At 36.9% G+C, this 20,124-nt stretch overlaps 1 protein-coding gene and 1 pseudogene across 2 annotated transcripts in view; one reads left to right on the top strand and one right to left on the bottom strand.

Annotated features, from left to right (window-relative positions):
• KAT6A (lysine acetyltransferase 6A) overlaps positions 1-20,124 on the top strand; it is a 155,756-nt gene that overhangs the window by 78,289 nt on the left and 57,343 nt on the right. The gene's annotated exons all lie outside the window — the stretch shown is intronic.
• LOC119516275 lies at positions 17,951-18,795 on the bottom strand (annotated as a pseudogene).

The following is a 20,124-nucleotide window of genomic DNA, read 5'->3' as shown; positions in this document are numbered from 1 at the left end:
ATAAGGCTAAAAGGTCTACTGTATAAAAAACAAGCGTGAATCTTTGTTACTGGGCATATAATGCATACAGATGTAATTTGTAATATAGACAACAAAAGGAAGGGATGGCGGGATATAGGTACTGTGTATGTGTCAGTTGTTGAAGTCAGGTTAGAATCAACACAAACTAAATAACTGGTGTTGGGAGAACTGCATATCTACATCCAAAGGAATGAAAGAGGACCCCTACCTCATACCCTATACAAAAATTAGCTTAAAGTGGATCAAAACCTAAATGTAAGGACTAGTACCATAATCCTAGAAGAAAATAGAGGGAAATATCTTCAGGACCTAATGATAAGAGGTGGTTTCTTAGACCTTACACCCAAAGCACAAGCAATGAAAGAAAAAGTAAACAAACAGGACCTCCTCAAACTTGAGTACTCTTGTGCATCATAGGCCTTTGTCAAAAGGGTGAAAAGGCAGCCAATTCAGTGGAAGAAAGTATGTGGAAATCACATATCTGATAAGGGTTTGATATCTAGGCTATATGAAGAAATCCTACCCTCAACAAGAAAAAGACAACTGAATTTAAAAATGGGCAAAAGACTTGAATAAACACTTTTCCAAAGAGGAAATATAAATGGCCAAAAAGCACATGAAAACAAGCTTTATCTTCACTATCTGTTAGGGAAATGCAAATCAAAACCACAGTAAGAGATCATTTCACACCCACTAGAATGGCTATTAAACAGGAAACTATAGGTATTGAAGAGGATGTGGAGGAAAAGGAACACTTATTCACTGCTGGTGGGAATATAAAATAGTACAGACCCTGTGGAAGACTGGTGGTTCCTCAGAAAACTAAATATAGAGTTGGCTTATGATCCTGCAATTATGCTACTTGGTATGTACCCAGAAGATCTGAAAGCAGGAATGCAAACTTGCATGCCGAGGTTCATAGCAGCATTATTCACAGTTGCCAAAAGATGGAAACAGCCCAAGTGTCCATCAGCCAATGAATGGATAAACAGAATAAAATGGAATATTATCAGCAGTAAGAAGGAATGAAGTCCTGAAGCATGCAACATCATGGGTAAACCTTGAGGACATACTGAGTGAAGTAAGTCAGACACAAAAGAACAAATATTGTATGATTTCAGCAATATGAACTAATTATAATATGTAAACTCATAGTCATAAAATCTAGAATATAGGTCACCAGGAGAGAGAATGAGGCTAGAGACTGGGGAGCAGTTGCTTAGTATGTGCAGAATTTTTAACTATGTTGAACTTAAATCTTTGGAAATGGATAGAGGAGTTGATGGTAGCATGTTATTGTGAATATAATTAATACTGCAGAATCATATGTGAATGTGATTGAAAGGAGTTATTTAGCATCATGCATTTTACCAGAAGGAAAGATAGAGGTTAAAATATGGGAAGGTATAACATAGTGAACTTTGTGGTAGATATATAAATATATATAAGTTCTTTCATGAATCAGAACAAATGTATGACACCTTTGCAAGGAAGTAATAATAGAGTGGTATGCTGGTTTGAATCTGTCATGTACCTCAGGACTGTGTTCTTTAATGCATTCGTGTCGGGGACGACTTATTAAGGGTGGGATCTTTTGATTAGATTGTTCCCATGGAGATGTGACCCACCCAACTGTGGGCAAGACCTTTTGATTAGATTATTTCCAAGGAGATGTGACCCCCAAGGTGGTTCTTAATTAGTTTACTAGAATACTTAAGAGAGCTCAGGGGCCAAAACAGACCCAGACACTTGGAGATGCTAAGCTAAGAGATGAAGCCCGGAGTTTGACCCGAAGAAGCTGGGAGAGTACCCCCAAATGCTTAGAGAGAAGCACCCTGGGAGAACAAGCAAAGATGCACAGGATCTGAGAGAGAGAAGCTAAGAGAGACAGAAGCCCAAAGACATTTTTGAGAAAGCTGTTTTGAAACCAGAACTTGAGAGCAAAGGACCAGCAGACACCATCCAGTGCCTTCCCAGCTGAAGGAGGTGTTCTGGATGCCATCGGCCTTTCTTCAGTGAAGGTGTCCTCTTGTTGATGCCTTATTTGGACACATTTATGGCCTTAGAGCTGTAAATCTGTAACGTAATAAATCCCCTTTTTAAAAGCCAATCCATTTCTGCTATTTTGCATAATGACAGCTTTAGCAAGCCAGAACAAGTGGTATTTGGGGAAAAATATACCTGTTACAAACTATGGACAGTAGTTAACAGTAATATCTTAATATTCTTTCATCAACAGTAACAAATGTACTACACCAATACTAGGGTCAACAATAGGGTGAGGATAAGGGGTAAGGGAAGTTTTGAGTTTTCTGTTTTATTTTTATTTTTTATATTTATTTTTAGAGTAATGAAAACATTCTAAAATTGATTGTGGTAATGAATGCACAACTATTTGATGATACTGTGAGCTACTGATTGTATATTTTGGATGGATTTTATGGTGTATGAGTATATCTCAATAAAATTGCACTAAAAAAAGATCGTCTAAACAAAAAGAAGGCAGTAATGGAGGAAAGGAGGTACAAAAAAGGTATAAGATTTCCAGAAACTTAGCAAAATGACAGAAGTCTTATTAGTAATTTCCCTAAATGTAAATGAATTAGACTCTCCAATCAAAAGGCTGAGACTGTCAGAATGGATAAATAAACGTGACCAAACTAGATGCTGTTTATAAGAGACTCATTTTAGTTCCACAGATAAAATAGGTTGAAAGTGAAAGGATGGGGGATAAAACATTTCAAGCAAATAGTAATCACAAGAGAGCAGGATAGTATATTAATATCAGACAAAATAGATTTTTTAAAAATGAGAAATTACACTTTTATTGATTAAAAGCATAATCATCCGTGTACATATACTTGAAAACAGGAATCAAATATTTGGAGATATTGCATAAATATTTTCTGTATGACTTCAGAGTCTGTATATAGAAGTATAAGTTCAAAGCAGTATTATACTTGTTAATAATTTCCAGTATTTTCATTTTGCTGTACTTTTCATCAGAATTTCTGGGATACATCCAACATTAAAACATATTAAGGTTCTAGAAAATTAAATGATAACAATAATCTTCTAAATAAAAGCAATTTGGGGGTGACATTGCAGCTGTTTAGCAATGTACAACCAAACCACAGTGTACATTCAAGTTAAAAAGGTTTTCTAGTTTTACACAAATTTTTAAATTTCCTTTCAAAAAGCATACTGATCATATGTTAAATATATCTCTTAAATACCTAAAGCAAATATTTTTTCCCTTTTACAAAAAAAAAAAAATTCTAGTGAAATTGATAGTGACTGTGTGGTAACAAGATGCTTTGAACATAGGCTATCTGAAAGGTATTCCATTTGCCACATTTTCTCTTATAAAGCAATCAGTATGAAAACATGTGGTCCATAGCCTATTTAATTTGCAACTTTGTGGAGCTGGTTTTATAGGAATATGAATCTTTTCATGGCCTAAAAAAAATGCACATTATAGAGCAGTTGAAAAATACAGATATGTATGAGAAGAAAATAAAAACCTCTGTCACCTCACTGATGCTATTCTGGCATGTTTATTTCCTGTCTTTTTTCCCTAAGCATTCAGAAATACAAACATGTATGTATAAAATGGGATTATATTTTTTATACGATTTGATTTCCTGCTTTTTCACTGAATAAAATCCTCTTGAGTTGCTTTCCCTTGCCCTTAATAGTCTTCATAAAAATGTATGTTTTTATGGCAAAAAAAATTTTTTTCCTCTCTCAGTTCCTGTGCGTTCTTCAAAGTGCCTCTCTTGGCTGTAGCAAACAGTCTGGGCCTGTGTGACTCTTTTTAAGGTACTCTATGATCCAATTAACACCCACCCTGAATGGGTGGGGTAACACCTCCATGGAAATTATCCAGTCCCAACGTTTCACTCACAGTTGATTGAATCACATCTCCATGGAAACACTCAGTCAAAAGATTCCAATCTTATCAACACTAAATACATCTGTCCCCACAAAATTGCATCAAAGAACATGGAATTTTGGGGGACATAATACATCCCAACCAGCACACGTACCAAAATGTATGAGATGCAGTGAAGACAGTACTCAGAGGAAAATTTATTGCTATGAATGCCTACATTAAGAATGAAGACCTCAAATTGATTACTTAAGTACATTTGGGGGATCTAGGAAAAGAAACGCAACAGAAACCCAAAGTTAGCAGATGAAAGGAAATAATTAAGATTAGAATGGAAATGAATGAAATAAAGAATAGAAAAACAGTTTCGAGAATAAACAAAAACAAAAAGTGGTTCTTTGTAAAAAGCAATAAAATTAACACTCCTTTAGCTAGATTGAGAGAAAAAAAGAGAAAAGATGCAGATAACTAAAACCAGAAAGGAAAATGGTGATATCACTACTGACCTGACAGAAATAAAATGGATTATAAGAGAATTTTAATGAATAATTATATGCCAAAAACTCGATAATCTAGAAGAAATGGATAAACACCTAGAAATAGATCAATTACCCAGTTGTCTCAAGAAGAAATAGAAAACGTCAACAAAACCTGTGATAAGAACGGTGATTGAATCAAGTGATCATAAATCTTCCACCAATGAAAAGTCCAGGATCAGATGTCTGGTGAATTCTACCAGATGTTTAGAGAAGAATTAATACCAGTCATTCTCAAACTCGTCTGAAGAATTCAAGAGGATGGAACATTTCCAAATTCATTCTATTTGGACAGCATTACTTGGATACTAAAGCCTTGTAAAGACAAGAAAATTATAGGCCAATTTCTCTTAGGAATGTGGATGCAGAAATCCTTAACAAAGTATTAGGGAACCAATGTTATCATACTGTGGACAGTGGATTGTATACCATGGATGATTGTATGGTGTGTGACTGTATTTCAATAAAACTGAATTTAATTAAAAAAAAAAAAAAGTATTAGGGAACCAGATACAGTGGCATATTAAAAAGATTATACACCATGACCAAGCAGGATTCATCCTAGGAATGCAGTGGTGGTTCAGCATACAAAAATCAATGTAATGCACCACATAAATAGAATGATGAAAAAAAAACCACATGGTTATCTTAAAAGATGCAAAAAAGGCATTCTCCAGAATCCAGCACCCTTTTAGATAAATACACTCAGAAAAGAAGGGATAGAAAGAAACTTTCTCAACATGATAAAGACTATTTATGGAAAACCCACCACTAACATCATACTTAATGGTTAGAGACTTACAAAGCTTTCTCCCTAAGATCAGGAACAAGAAAAGTATGTTTGCTTTCACAGCTACTATTTAATATTGTACTAGAAGTTCTTGCCAGGGCAATTAGGAAAGAAAAAGAAATAAAAGACATCCACATTGGAAAGGAAGCTGTACGACAATCTCTTTAAACAAGCAACATGGTCTTATATGTAGAAAAATCAATAGAATCCTCAAGAAAACCATTAGCATTAATAAATGAATTCAGTAAAATGGCAGGGTAAAAGAGCTACACACACAAAAAATACTTGAATTCCTATGCACTAGCAGTGAACAATCTGAAGAGGAAATTAAGGAAAACAATTTCATTTATAATAGCACCTAAAAGAACAAAATATCTAGGAATAAATTTAAGGATATAAAGGACTTGTATACTGGAAACTAAAAACTGCTGAATGAAAAAAAATTAAAGACCTTAGTAAATGGCAAGACATTCTGTGTTCATGAATTGGAAATGTGAACATTGTTAATATGTCAACATAATCAAAGCAATATACAAAGTCAGCGTGATCCCTGTTAAAATTCCAGCAGCCATTTTTTGCAGAAATGGAAATGCCGATCCTCAAGTTTATATGGAACCACACAAGGGGCCTCAGTTAGCCAAAACAACCTTGAAAAAGAACAGGGTTGAAGGGTTCATACTTCCTGATTTCAAATTGTATTATAAAGCAACAGTAATCAAAACAGTGTGGTACTGGTACAAAGACACATAACTGGGTCCCTGCTTTCAGTTCTTCTGGGTATATGCCTAATAGCAGTATTGCCAGATCATATGGCAGTTCTGTACTTAGCTTCCTGATGAACCGCCAAACTGTCTTCCACAGCAGCTGTACATTCCCACCAACAGTGTTCCTATTTCTGTACATCTTCTCCAACACTTGGAGTTTTCTGTTGTTTTAATAATGGCCATTCTAGTAGGTGTGAAGTCATAGCTCATTGTGGTTTTGATTTGCATTGCCCTAATAGCTGGTGATCTTGAGCATCTTTTCATGTGCTTTTTAGCCATTTGTATTTCCTCTTTGGAAAAGTGTCTATTCATGCTTTTGCCTGTATTTCATTGGGTTGTCCTTTTATTGTTCAGTTGTAGGATTTCTTCATAAGAATATTAAACCCTTATTGGATAGATGGTTTCCAAATATTTTCTCATATTGAGTAGGCTGCTTTTTCACTTTCTTGGCAAAATCCTTTGAGCACAAAAGTATTCAGTTTTGAAGAGGTCCCATTTATCTATTCTTTCATTGCTGTGCTTCAGGGGTAAGGTCTAAGAAACCACCTCCTACCACAAGATCTTTTTTTTTTTTTTCCATGTTACAGATATGAATGTAGTTATTTCAATTTACATTAAACGTTTGTAAAAATTATTTTGATCATGTTCTTTCAGTACAATTGGAAGAGACTTGAATTAACTTAAAAATCAAATTGCGTGGGAATTTGAAGACATTCCTAAATAAACCTCGAGAAAAAAGGAAAATTAAAACCAAATCACACATTATTGGATAAGACATTGCATACCCAAACTATTGGGATGTGGTCAAAGACACGCTGAAAAGAAAATCCCTGATTCTGAATATTCTTATTGTTAAACAAGAAAGAATGTTTGACTAAGCATTCAATAAGTAATCTAGAATTCACAAATGAATATAAGAAACTATAAGTAAGAAAATAGGATTAAACATTAATATATATTTAAAAACTAAAATGATAGAATTGCTTAAATTTAAGAATAGATAATTTAAATCCTTCACTCTGTATTTAGTTTTGCTCATCCTAAATGGATTTCTTAGAGAACTGGTTTTTTATGTTTTGGTGCTGTGCTTTTGTTAGTCCCTTAATTATTCATGGCATTATATCTTTATTTTGGAGTCTGCCTTTTATTTATAAAATAGCCCCCATTACTCAAGTGATTCCTTTTTAATTAATTCTAGTTAGTCTAATATTAATAGTGTCACTTGTTCTTTCTATTTGCATTCATCTGCTGTGTCTTTGCCCATCTCTAAAAATGTTAGGGGGCTTCAATTTTGTGTCACTTGTTTTTTGAAAATAACATTTAGCTAGATTTGCTTTTCCTGCCCAGTTTGAAAACCATTCTCTTTTTTTGTGGGGTGGTGGGAGGGGAGTGCTTTTTTTTTTCAGAATTTATTGAGATATATTCATTTATCATATATTCCATCCAAATTATACAATCAGTATTTCACAGTATCATCACTTAGTTGTACAGTCATCATCACATTCACTTTTAGACCATTTTCATTACTCCAAAAAGAAAATTATAAGATAAACACAAAAAAAGAAAACCCAAAACACCTCATATCCCTTATCTCCCCCTATTTTTGACCCCTAGTATTGGCGTGGTACACCAGTTACTGTTGATAAAAGAATTTTAAGGTATTACTGTTAACTATAGTCTGTAGCTTGCAGTAGGTGTTTTTCCACTACATACCACTCTATTATTAGCTCTTTGTACCAGTGTTGTACGTTTGTACCAGTTCATGCAAGTTCCGTCTTAAATTTGTAGTGTTAATTGATGGCATAAATGACTCTAAACAACCCCTTTCATCCAAATTCACCTGCAGGACAGCACTATTCCTTATATTCCCACTAATGAGCCACTCTCAGCCCATATCTATTTCCACACATTTTAAGTTCAACCTTGTTATACATTCTGAACATACTAGGTCACCACTCCCCCTTCTCTAACTTCTGTCAATTTCTAGGTATCCTATATTCTACATTTAAGACTCCAAGTTTACTTATTTTAGTTAGCTCATATTAGTGAAATCATACAAAATCTGTCCTTTTGTGTCTGACTTATTTCATTCAGCATTATATCCTCAAGATCCAAATGTCTTTCACAGTGGCCTTACCATTTAACACTCCTACCAGCAGTGAATAAGTGCTTCTATTTCTCCGCATCCACTCCAATGCTTACAGTTTCCTGTTTGTTTAATAGTGGCCATTCTTATAGGTGTGAGATGATATTTCATTGTAGTTTTTGATTTGCATTTCCCTAATAGCTAATGATGATGAACTTCTTTTCATGTGCTTTTAGCCATTTATATTTCCTCTTTGGAGAAACGTCTATTCATCTCTTTTGCCCATTTTATAATTGGGTTGTTTGTCCTTTTATTGTTGAGTTGTAGGATTTCTTTATATATATTGGATATCAAACCCAATTCAGACATATGGTTACCAAGTAGTCTCTCCCATTGAGTTGGCTGTCTTTTCACCCATTTGACAAGGTCCTTTGAAGCACAGAAGTGTGCAATCTTGAGGATTTCCCATTTATCTATTTTTTCTTTCATTGCTTGTGCTTTGGGTATAAGATCTAAGAAGCTACCTCCTATCACTGAGTCTTGAAGATGTTTCCCTAGTGGATGTGGGGGCTTTGTGAAAAATCCAGTGACCAGAGATCTGAGAATCTATTTCTGAACTCTTAATTCTATTCCATTGATCAGTATGTCTGTCTTGGTGTCAGTACCATGCTGTTTTGACCACTGCGGCTTTATAATAAGTTTTCAAGTCAGGAAGTATAAGACCTCCCACTTCATTCTAATTTTTCAGGATATATTTGGCTATTCTAGTCACCTTTTCCTTCCAAATAAATTTGATAACTAACTTTTCTAATTCTGCAAAGTAGGTTGTTGGAATTTTTATCTACCATAAGATCTTGAAGATACTTCCCTACATTTTCTTTTAGGAGTTTTATGGTTCTGGCTTTTATATTTAGGTCTCTGATCCATTTTGACTTAATTTTTTATAAGGTGTGAGATAGGGGTCCTCTTTCATTTTTTGAATATGGCGATCCTGTTCTCCCAGCACCATTTGTTGAAGAGACTGTTCTGTCCTAGTTGGGTGGACTTGGTAGCTTCGTCAAACATCAGTTAATAATAGATGTGAGTATTTCTGGACTCTCAATTCGATTCTATTGGTCAATGTCTATTTTTTTGCCAGTACCATGCTGTTTTGACCACTGTCACTTTGTAAAGTCAGAAAGTGTGAATTCTTCAACTTCATTTTTCTTTTTCAAGATTTTTTGGTTATTTGTGGCCCCTTACCCTTCCAAATAAATTTGATAATTGATTTTCCAATTCTGCAAAGTAGGCTGTTGTAATTTTGATGGGGATTGCATTGAATCTGTAAATCAATTTGGGTAGAAGTGACGTCTTAATAATACTTAGGCTTCTAGACCATGAACATGAAATGTCCTTCCATTTATTTAGGTCTTCTTTGATTTCTTTTAGCAATGCTTTGTAGTTTCCTGAATCCAGGTCCTTTATATCTTTGGTTTAAGTTTATTCCTAGGTATTTGATTCTTTTAATTGTTATTGTAAATGGAATTTTTTTTTCTTGATTTCCTCCTCAGATTGCTCATAGCTTGTGTGTAGGAACTACTGATTTTTGGGTATTCATCTTGTATCCCACCACTTTACTGAATTTGTTTATTAGCTTTGTTTTATATTTTTCAGAACTTTCTTGATATATAATCATATCATCTGCAAATAGAGTTTTACTTCTTCCTTTCCAATTTGGATGCCTTTTATTTCTTTTTCTTGCCTAATTGCTCTAGCTAGAACTTCTAGTGGTGATAGTAGGTATCTTTGTCTTGTTCCTGATCTCTGCAGGAAAACTTTCAGTCTTTCACCATTGAGTACTGATGGTAGCTGTGGGTTTTTCATATATGCCCTTTATTATGTTGAAAATGTTTCCTTCTATTCCTGTCATAGGAAGTGTTTTTATGTAGAAGGGATGCTGAATTTTGTCAAATGCATTTTCTGCATCAATGAAAATGATCATGGGGTCCTTCTCTTTCGGTTTGTTAATGTGGTGTATTACAGTAATTGATTTTTCTTGTGTTGTACCACCCTTGCATACCTGGAATAAAACCCATTTGATCATGGTCAATTCTTATAATGTGCGGTTGGATTAGATTTGTAAGTATTTCGTTGAGGATTTTTGCATCTATATTCATTAAAAAGATAGATCTGTAATTTTCCTTTCTTGTAGTATCTTTATCTGTTTTCGTTATTAGGGTGAATTGGGCTTAGAGAATGAGTTAGGTAGTGATCCCTTTTCTTCAATTTTTTGAAAGCGTTTGAGCGGGATCATTATTAATTCTTGAATTCACTGGTGAAGCCACCTGGTTGTGGGCTTTTCTTTGTTACAAGGTTTTTCATGACTGTTTTAATCTCTTTACTTGTGATTGGTTTGTTGAGATCTTCTATTTCTTCTGGAGTTAGTGTTCACTATGTGTTTCTAAGAAATTGTCCATTTCATCTAAGTCGTCTAGTTTGTTGGCATATAGTTGTTTGTAGTATCCTCTTATGATCTTTTTTTATTTCTGTAGGCTCAGTATTACTGTTCCCCCTCTCATTTCTGATTTTATTTATTTGCATCTTCTCTCTTTTTTTCTTTGTCACTTAGCTAAGGGCTTGTCAATTTTGTTGATCTTCTCAAAGAACCAACTTTTGGTTTTGTTGATTTTCTTTCTCTTTTTTTCTTTTTTTTCGTTCTCAATTTCATTTATTTCTGCTTGAATCTTTGTTACTTTTTCTTTCTACTTGCTTTGGGGTTAGTTTCCTGTTTTTGCTTTTTTTTCCTAGTTCCTCCAGGTGTGTAGTTAGGGCTTTGATTTTTTAGCTCTTTCTTCCTTTTTAATATAGGCATTTAGGGTTATAAATTTCTCTCTCATCACCACCTTTGCTGCATCCCATAATATTTGATATGTGTGTTCTCATTTTCATTCAAGATATTTACTGATTTCTCTTATAATTTCTTCTATCAGTGATTATTTACAAATGTGTTGTTTAATCTCCATAAATTTGTGTATTTTCCAGTTCTCTGCCTGTTTGGTTTCCATCTCCATTCCACTATGATCAGAGAAAGTGCTTTGTGTAATTTCAACCTTTTTATATTTATTGAGATCTATTTTGTGACCCATCATTTGGTCTATCTTGGAAAATAATCCATGAATACTTGAGAAGAATGTATATACCTGGTGTTCTGGTGTGCATTGTTCTGTGTATGTCCTTTAGGTCTAGTTCATTGATCAGATTTTTCAAGATCTCTCTTTCATTATTGATCATTCTATCTAAATATTCTTTCTATTGATGTGAGTGGAGTATTGACATCTCCAGCTATTATTGTAGAGACGTCTAGTACTCCCTTAAGTTTCACTAGTGTTTGCCTCCTGTACTTTGGACACCCTAGTTAGGTGCCTATATATTTATGGTTGTTATTTCCTCTTGGTGCTTTGCCCCTTTTATTAATATACAATGTCCTTCCTTGTTTCTTGTAACAGGTTTGCATTTAAGGTCTATTTTATTCAATATAATTATAGCTTCCCCAGCTTTTTTGGGGATACTATGTGTGTGGAATATCTTTTTCCAGCCTTTCACTTTCAGCCTATTTGTATCTTTGGTTCTAAGCTGAGTCTTTTGAAGACAGCGTATAGATGGCTCATATTTTTTCTCTCCATTCTGCCAGTTTGTGTTTTTTGATTGGGAAGTTGAATCCATTGACAGTTAGTGTTAATGTTAATACTCTAATGGCAGTATTTACTTCAACCATTTTATCCTTTGGCTTTTATATGTTGCATCTTATTTTTTCTCTTTTTATTTAATTACTTGATGCTCTTCATTTCTAAACTCTCCTCCAGGTGTCTGTCTCTTGTCCTTTCCTTTCAGCCTCTAGGATTCTCTTTGGTATTTCTTATAGGGTAGGCCTCTTGTTAATGAACTCTCTCAGCTTCTCCTTATCTCCGCATATCTTAAACTCTCCCTCATTTTTTTAAGATTCAATTTTATTGCAATATATTCACATACCATACAAGTCATCCAAAATGTACTAATCACTTGTTCACAGTACCATCATATAGTTGTGCATTTATCACCACAGTTAACTTTTGAACATTTTCATTACCGCAAAAAAAAAGCAGAAAAATTAAAGTAAAAAAGAGCACCCAAAATATTCCATCTCCCCATCCATCCCTATTATTCATTTACTTTTTGTTCCCATTTTTCTACTCATCTGTCCATTCACTGGCTAAAGGGAGTGTCTCCCTCATTTTTTTTTTTATTTTGAAATAAATTCAAAGTTATAGGAACAGTTGCAAAAGCAATACTAACCCCATACACAGAATTCCATCATACCCTGACCCCCCTCCCCTGATAGCCCAGTCCACCAACTTTAGCATGCTGTCACATCGCTATTTCTTTCCCTCCCTCCCTCCGTCCCTATCTATCGTCCATCATCTGTTCCTCTGTCTTCTGAACATATGAGAGCTAGCTGGATGCATTCTTGAACAAACACCATAATTCACATATACACTTCCCATGAATAAGAACGTTCTTTTATGCAATCCCATTAAGCACAGCTAAGAAGTACAAGAGATTCAACAAATCTTACATTCTATTATTTCCTTTTCCTTATGTCTCAGCTGTGTCCCTTTGAGCCTCCTGTCCTCCATCCTCCAATCCCATCCACGTTCATCCTTGGCATTCAATTGTCATCTATTTAGACTGTCTTTTTTTTTTTTTTCAATTGTGGAAACATATATACAGCCTAAATCTTCCCATTCTACCCCCTCCCTAGCCTTCCATTAGTGGGATTAATCACATTTAGAATGTTGTAATGCTCTTTCCCACCTTCCATTACTAGAAATTTCCCTTCACCTCAAACAGCAACCCTACACTCATTTCTTAACTCCCCATTGCCCCTTCCCCCATTTCTCTTAACCCATACTCTACTTTTCATCTCTATGGTTATATTCTCTGATAATTTCTTTGTGTTTACTGTGGGGTTTAAATTAACCTCTTAAATCCATAACAATCTTGTTTTTCTTTGATACCACCTTCACTTCAATAGGACACATAAACTATGTTCCTATACTCTTCCATTCCCCCACCTTTATATAGTTGTCTAAAATTACATATTTTACGTTGAGTTCAAAACCACTGATTTTTCATTAGAGTTTGTGTATTTTATATCATGTAGGAAGTAAATAGTGGAGTTACAGTTCAAAAATTATTGACTTCTATTTGTATTCCATTATGGTTGGAGAATGTGTTTTGAGTATATTCAGTTTTTTTTTTTTTTTTTTTTTTTTTTTTTTTATTTCTTGAGGGTTGTTTTATGTCCCAGCTTATGGTCCCTTCTGGAGAAAGATCTGTGATCACTAGAGAAAAATGAGTGTCCTGGTGATTTGGGATGTAAGGTAATACATCTATGTCTGTTAAAATTCTCTTTATCTCTTTCTCCTTTCTTTGTTTCTCTGTTGGTAGGGCTCCCTTTAGTATCTGAAGTAGGGCAGGTCTTTTATTGGCAAAGTCTCTCAGCATTTGTTTGTCTGTGAAAAATTTAAGCTCTCTCTCAAATTTGAAGGAGAGTTTTGCTGGATGAAGTATTCTTGGTTGAAAATTTTTCTCTCTCAGAATTTTAAATATGTCGTGCCACTGCCTTTTCGCCTCCATGGTGGCCACTGAGTAGTCGCAACTTAGTCTTATGTTGTTTCCTTTGTATGTGGTAAATTGCTTTTCTCTTGCTGCTTTCAGAACTTGCTCCTTCTCTTCAGTATTTGACAGTCTGATCAGAATATGTCTTGGAGTGGGTTTATTTGGATTTATTCTATTTGAAGTTCGCTAGGCATTTATGCTTTGTGTATTTATATTGTGTAGAAGGTTTGGGAAGTTTTCCCCAACAGTTTCTTTGAATACTCTTTCTAGACCTTTACCCTTCTCTTCCCCTTCTGGGACACCAATGAGTCTTAAGTTTGGATGTTTTATTTTATTTATTGTATCCCTGGGATCCGTTTTGATTTTTTCTATTTTTTTCTCCATTCTTTCTTTTGTTCTTTCATTTTCTGTTCTGTGGTCCTCAAGGACACTGAGTCATTGTTCAACTTCCTCTAATCTTGTATTTTAATTTGGCCAACAGTTTTTTTTTGTTTCCATAAGATCTTCTATTTTCTTATTTACTCTTGCTATGTCTTCTTTATGCTCTTCTAGGGTCTTCTTTATGTCGCTTATATCCAGGGCCATGGTCTTCTTGATGTCCTTTAAATCCTTTGCCATGTTTTCTTTCCTTGATTGTAGTTCTTTGATTAATTGTGCCAGGTACTGTGTCTCTTCTGATATCTTGATTTGTTTGTTTGGAGTTGGATTTTCCATATCGTCTGGTTTTATCATATGCATTAAGATTTTCTGTTGTTTTTGGCCTCTTGGCATTTGCTTTGCTTGATAGGGTTTTTTCAACTTGTAAAAAAAAGATACCAATCTAATTTTTCAGAAACACAGTTTGGTGGCATACACTTTCTCTAACTAACCAGCAGATGGCGTCTGTGAGTCACCTATACCCCTCAAGTCATTTCTCAACCTTGTCTCTACGGTGTGTGGGGAAATGATTCTTTTGGGGTTCAGTTGGAGAACTCAGTTTGGGTGTGTTGCTGGAGCTGTCCGCCCTGAATGTGGGGCGTGAGTATGGGTGGCCAGGGAGGAAGGGCGGCTTTAATATTCAAATCCCCCAGGTTCCCGGAGATTCAAGGCCACCGCAAGAGTCTAAGCCTTCATTTCATTTCAGTCCCAGACCCTCTCTCTCGCTGTCCCACAAACCACCGGACTTGGTGTAGTGTCCCTGGGTTCTCTGAGCGGGTCCCCCCTCCCAGCCGTGATCCTCCAGGACCTCTGCCGAGGGAATGCCGTGCTACGTCACCAGTGCGCGCCGTCCCTCACGGGAAGCCCCAGGCCGCCGGGCCGTGCAGGGGCGCTCTTAGCCTGATGCAAAGATGGCTGAATGGGGCATCTCAACACCCCCCTCCTTGCACAGTTCACCCTTCCCAGCTCCGGGACAACTGGCGGGGGGTTTTGGGCTGTGGGCACGGCCCTGGGCAGGAGTTTATCCAGCCCTCCGGGGAGCCAGCTGCTAGCCGCGGGGTTTCTTTCTGCTTCTGGCTCTCCCCTCTGTTCCCCCGGCCCCAAGGGTATCTGCAGCGGGCTATCTTCCAGGCCAGACACCGAGAGGCCGGCCCAGCCCCCTCTTGCTGTGTTTTACTGCATGGTTCCCACTATCACAACTGCAGCTGCTCCTGGGTTCCCCCCCCCCTTTTTTGTTTTTTTAAAAGAGCCAGTTGTTCTCCAAACATCAAGCCCTGGTTTCCCCACAATGCTGCGCGGCTGCGGGTCTTCCAGCCACCTTACTCACTCGTTTCAGAATGCAGACTTCCGGTTTCACCAAGTATACGGCCCCTGTGGTACTAGAAGAGCTCATCCAGCTGGCGCATCGCTGTAACTGGTATTCCGGGTCACTTGCTGGTTTTTATCTAGTGTTTTTCACGGAGGTGTTTTTTTGCCCTGTGTCACCTAGCCGCCATCTTAGTTCCCCTCTCCCTCATTTTTGAAGGACAGTTTTGCAGGATGGAGAATTCTTGTCTGGCAAGTTTTCTCTTTCCATATCTTGAATATTTCATACCACTTCCTTCTCACCCCATGGGTTCTGATAAGAGATTGGTACCTAGTCTTATCAGGCATTGCATACATTACACTTGTATGTAATGAATTGCCTTTTTCTTGCTGCTTTCAGAATTCTCTCTTTATTTTTGGCATTTGCATTCTGATTAGTGTGTGTCTCTGGAGTAGGTCTGTTCAGATTTATTTGGTTTGGAATATGTTGTACTTCTTGGACATGGAAATAAATGCCTCTCATAAGAGTTGGGAAATTCTCAGCCATTATTTCCTCAAATATTCCTTTGGCCCCTTTCCCTTCTCTTCTCCTTTTGGGACATCCATGATGCAAATGTTTGTGCGCTTTGTGTTGTCAGTAAGTTCACTGAGACCCTGCTCAGTATTTCCCATTCTTTTCTCTGTCTGTTCTTTTGTCTGTTCGAATTAGGATGGTTTGTCTTCTAACTTGCTGGTCCTTTCTCCTGCCTCTTCACATCTGCTGTTATGTGCCTCAAGTGTGTTTTTAATTTCTTCTCTTGTGCCTTTCATTTTCATAAGATCTGTTATTTTTCTTTGCATGCTTTCAAATTCTTCTTTATGCTCACCCAGTGTCTTATTAATATCCTTTATCTCTTAGCCATCTCCTTGAATTGGCTTAGGGTATTTGTTTGAATATATTAGGTTATGTGTCCCAGATTCTGTTCCTCCTCCAACTTTTTGATTTGCTTCTTTGACTGGGCCATATCTTCCTGCTTCTTGATATGGCTTGTTATTTTTTGCTGGTATCCGGTCAATAAATTATGTTGGTGAGTTTACCCTAAAGGTTGGTTTCCCTCTCTTGTCAAAGCTTTTGCTGTTGACTAGTTTTGTGTTAATGTTCTTCTTTGACTCTTGGTTTGTCAATAGTCCAAGCAGGGCTGGACCAGGGACTCACAGAGGGGACATGCACCAGTTCCGCAGAGCCTGGGGAGAGGGTCAGGTAAAGATGGCGTAAAGCCTTTAATTCTGCTTCCCAAGGATACACTTTCCTGGCATGTTCAACATATGGCCCTCTTTGCCCAAAAGCCTTTTAGACGTCTTCCTGGAGGTGCACTTTCCTTGCCTGCAAGCGAATAGTTCACATTCCATGACCAAATGCTGGAACAGTGCTAGACCATGTCCCACCCTGTTCTTGGGAGAGTGGACCTCTGCTGCCCTTTCAGTCAGCAATTGTCACCTGCCAGAGACAGGAGACCTGGAAGATCTCCCTGAGAGAGAGAGATGGGCACAGGAGCCGAGACTGAGGAGGGTTACAATCTCTCACGGCAGCTTCTTCATCTCTTCCTTCTGCATTTTCCTGGGTGCTGCACAGCTCTTATCCCCAGTCTCCAGAGCTCCAGAAATGTTGCTCCGAACAGTTTCTGCCTGTTCCTCAGTTGTTTTTCTGAGAGAGAAGTGAGCCCAGTCTTTCCCTAGTCGGCCATCTTGTATCCTTCATTTCCCGGTTGATTTTTTTTTTTAAGCACTGGGAATCATATTAAAATACTTTAATTATATCCATGAGCTTTAAATGTGTATTACACCTATTAGATACTTTTACATGTAGAAATTTGAAAAGTTTCCTCTAACCCTCATTCAGAGGATTCGAATAAGTTACAGACACCACAGAAATTAGAGAATTTGTCAGTTACTTTCTATATATACATTGTTTGGCTGTACAATGGTGAAGTTTCACTTAGACATTTTTTTTGTAAAGAATCTAAACATTATACAGATAAATACACAAAGACATCACATTCAGATTCATTGTGTACACCTATTCAGTTTACAACAGTTAAATGCAAACATGAACCAGTGTAAGGCAATTTCTTTTTATATACTATACATAATCCTTGAAGAAAAAGGGTAGAGTCCACGAAGAACTAACCATTTCAGGTCTGATCATCTGTTTCAGTGATGTTCTTTGTGATGAAGTTATTTCAGTAGGCAAGATGTCTCTTTCACTGACAAAAAGCAGTGAATAATTATAAAGAGTTGCTTTCGAATGCATAAACCATAATTATCCATTAATCTAAGCAGTAGACTGCTCCTAACACTACTGACTAGGAAGGAGATACTACTGTCCTTAACGATGTACTAACTGGAACGAGACAACTCCAGAGATGATTTATTGCTCTGAGAATAGAATTCAATGCATTATTCATCCATTTAGGATGTCCCCCCAAAAACCTTAATACATGAATTCTCGAATGCTACAGGTAGTCAGTTGCTTACTTCAAGTAATTCTTCACTTTGCTGAGGAGGATTTTCTTCTTCATTAGGATGTTCTGGAGGCTTGCTTTCAGATGAAGGGGCCCCTCCACCTTCAGGTATTTTGTTACTTGTGTTAATCCTCCTCCACTTCACATAAATAAAAGTCAGTAGGTCCTTTGGTGCTCCTTATATGTACTTTTATAGAGTCTTCTCTGGGAGCTGGAACATCCAGTCTGGTTTCTGCTGGAGCTTTAACTACAATAACAGTCTGTTCATGGAAGGCTTGAATGCTATGAATATCTTGATACATCACATATGCTAGTCTTTCATTTCCTTTGTCATCTGTTAATTCAAACAACTGCTGAGCGCAATCCTTAATTAACTCATCCAAAGCATTTTCCATTGCTGATAAGTCAGAAAGTTCCTCCTGTAGCTTCTTTTGCTGGGATATTGCTCCAGAGTCACTGCGATCAGATCCTATCCATCGAATATGATTCTTAGACATTTTTTCATCCAGGTCGATTCCGTCTAAGAAGTTGGTGATGTCATACACTCTTAGTTTTCGCACTCCCAGTTTTGTTGCAACCTTAAGTCAAGAATACCTCCAGGAGCAGATCTGACAAGATTCATAAATTTTCAAGTTAAATAAACCAGTGACACATCAAAATGAGGTCACTTCACTTTTAGAGCTCTTCTCATGGACACATATTGAACATTGTCTTCTAAATTAATCCTTATTTTTGACAGCAGCAGGCCCTCCACGTTGATGGGGTCTCGAAACCCGCAATGTACAGTCTCCTCCCCGGGTCCATGAGGAGGCTGGGCAGTTTCCTTACGGGCCACTGCTGACTCATGCTGCTGAGCCCAGTGGCCATTTGGCCCTCATACCCCACAAGCTCTCCTGCCTTCTCCCTCTGGCTCGAGCACCGCCCCCAACACATGAGTTTAGGGGGGCTGGCCTACACTGGGGCCAGGACGGCTCGGAGGCAGCGCCTGGCGAGGCTGCTTGGCTAACACACGTGCCACTATTCCCACATACCAGAGAATTACCGCGGCAGCAGCAGGAGAGGACAGCCCATGGCTGCTCAGGCCACTGGAGCAGCCATCTTCCACATACGCAGTGCTCCCAGTTGATTTTTGACAAGGGTGCTAAGTACATGCAGTGGGGAAAGAATAATCTCTTCAACAGATGGTGTTGAGAAAACTGGATATCCACATGCTAGAAGAATGAAGTTTGACCCCTATCTAACACCATATACAAAAATTAAATCAAAGTGTATCAAGGACCTAAATATAAAGTCTAAAACCATAGAGCTCTTAGAAGATAACGTAGTGACAAATCTTCATGACCTGGGATTTGGGAATGGATTCTGAAATGTGATGGCAAAATCACAAAGAACAAAAGACAATAGATAAATTTGGGTTTCATCAAAATTAAGAATTTTAGTGCATCGAAGAAAATTATCAAGAAAGTGAAAGGGTAATGTACAAAATGGGAGAAAATAGTGTCAAACCATGTATCAGATGAGGATTTATTATCCAAAATATATAAAGAATTTCTGCAGCTCCACAACAAAAGACAAAACAACTCAATGAAAAAATGGGCAAAAGGATTTTGATGGACATTTTTCCAAAGATATACAAAAGATGTCGAAAAACATGAAAAGATGCTCAACATAGTTAGCCATTACGGAAATGCAAATCAAAACCAGAAAAAGATAGCACTTCATACTCACAAAAATGGTTATTAAAAAAAAAAATCAATGGAAAAGCACAAGTTTTGGAAAGGATGCAGGGAATCCTGTTGATAGAACTCTAATGATGCAGCTATTGTGGAAAGCAATATGGTGGTTCCTGGGAAAGTTAAATATAGAATTACCATTAACCCAGCAATCCCAGTTCTAGATATTTACCAAAGAGAGTGAAAACAATATTTGTATCCTAGTATTTTATAGCAACATTATTCATAATAGTCAAAATCTGGAAACAGCCCAAATGAATGTCAAAAAATGAAGGGATAAACAAGATGTGATATGTACACACAATGAAATATTATTCAGCCATAAGGAAAAATAAAGTTATGAGATATGCTGCAACATGAAAGAACCTTGAAAATATTATGCTTGGTGAAACAAGGAAGATACATATAAGAACAGAAATTGCATGTCACTTATAAGAGATGA

The sequence above is a fragment of the Choloepus didactylus genome, chromosome 20 (assembly GCF_015220235.1).
Source record: "Choloepus didactylus isolate mChoDid1 chromosome 20, mChoDid1.pri, whole genome shotgun sequence".
Taxonomy (NCBI): domain Eukaryota; kingdom Metazoa; phylum Chordata; class Mammalia; order Pilosa; family Megalonychidae; genus Choloepus; species Choloepus didactylus.
This window is presented reverse-complemented; position numbering and strand designations above follow the sequence as displayed.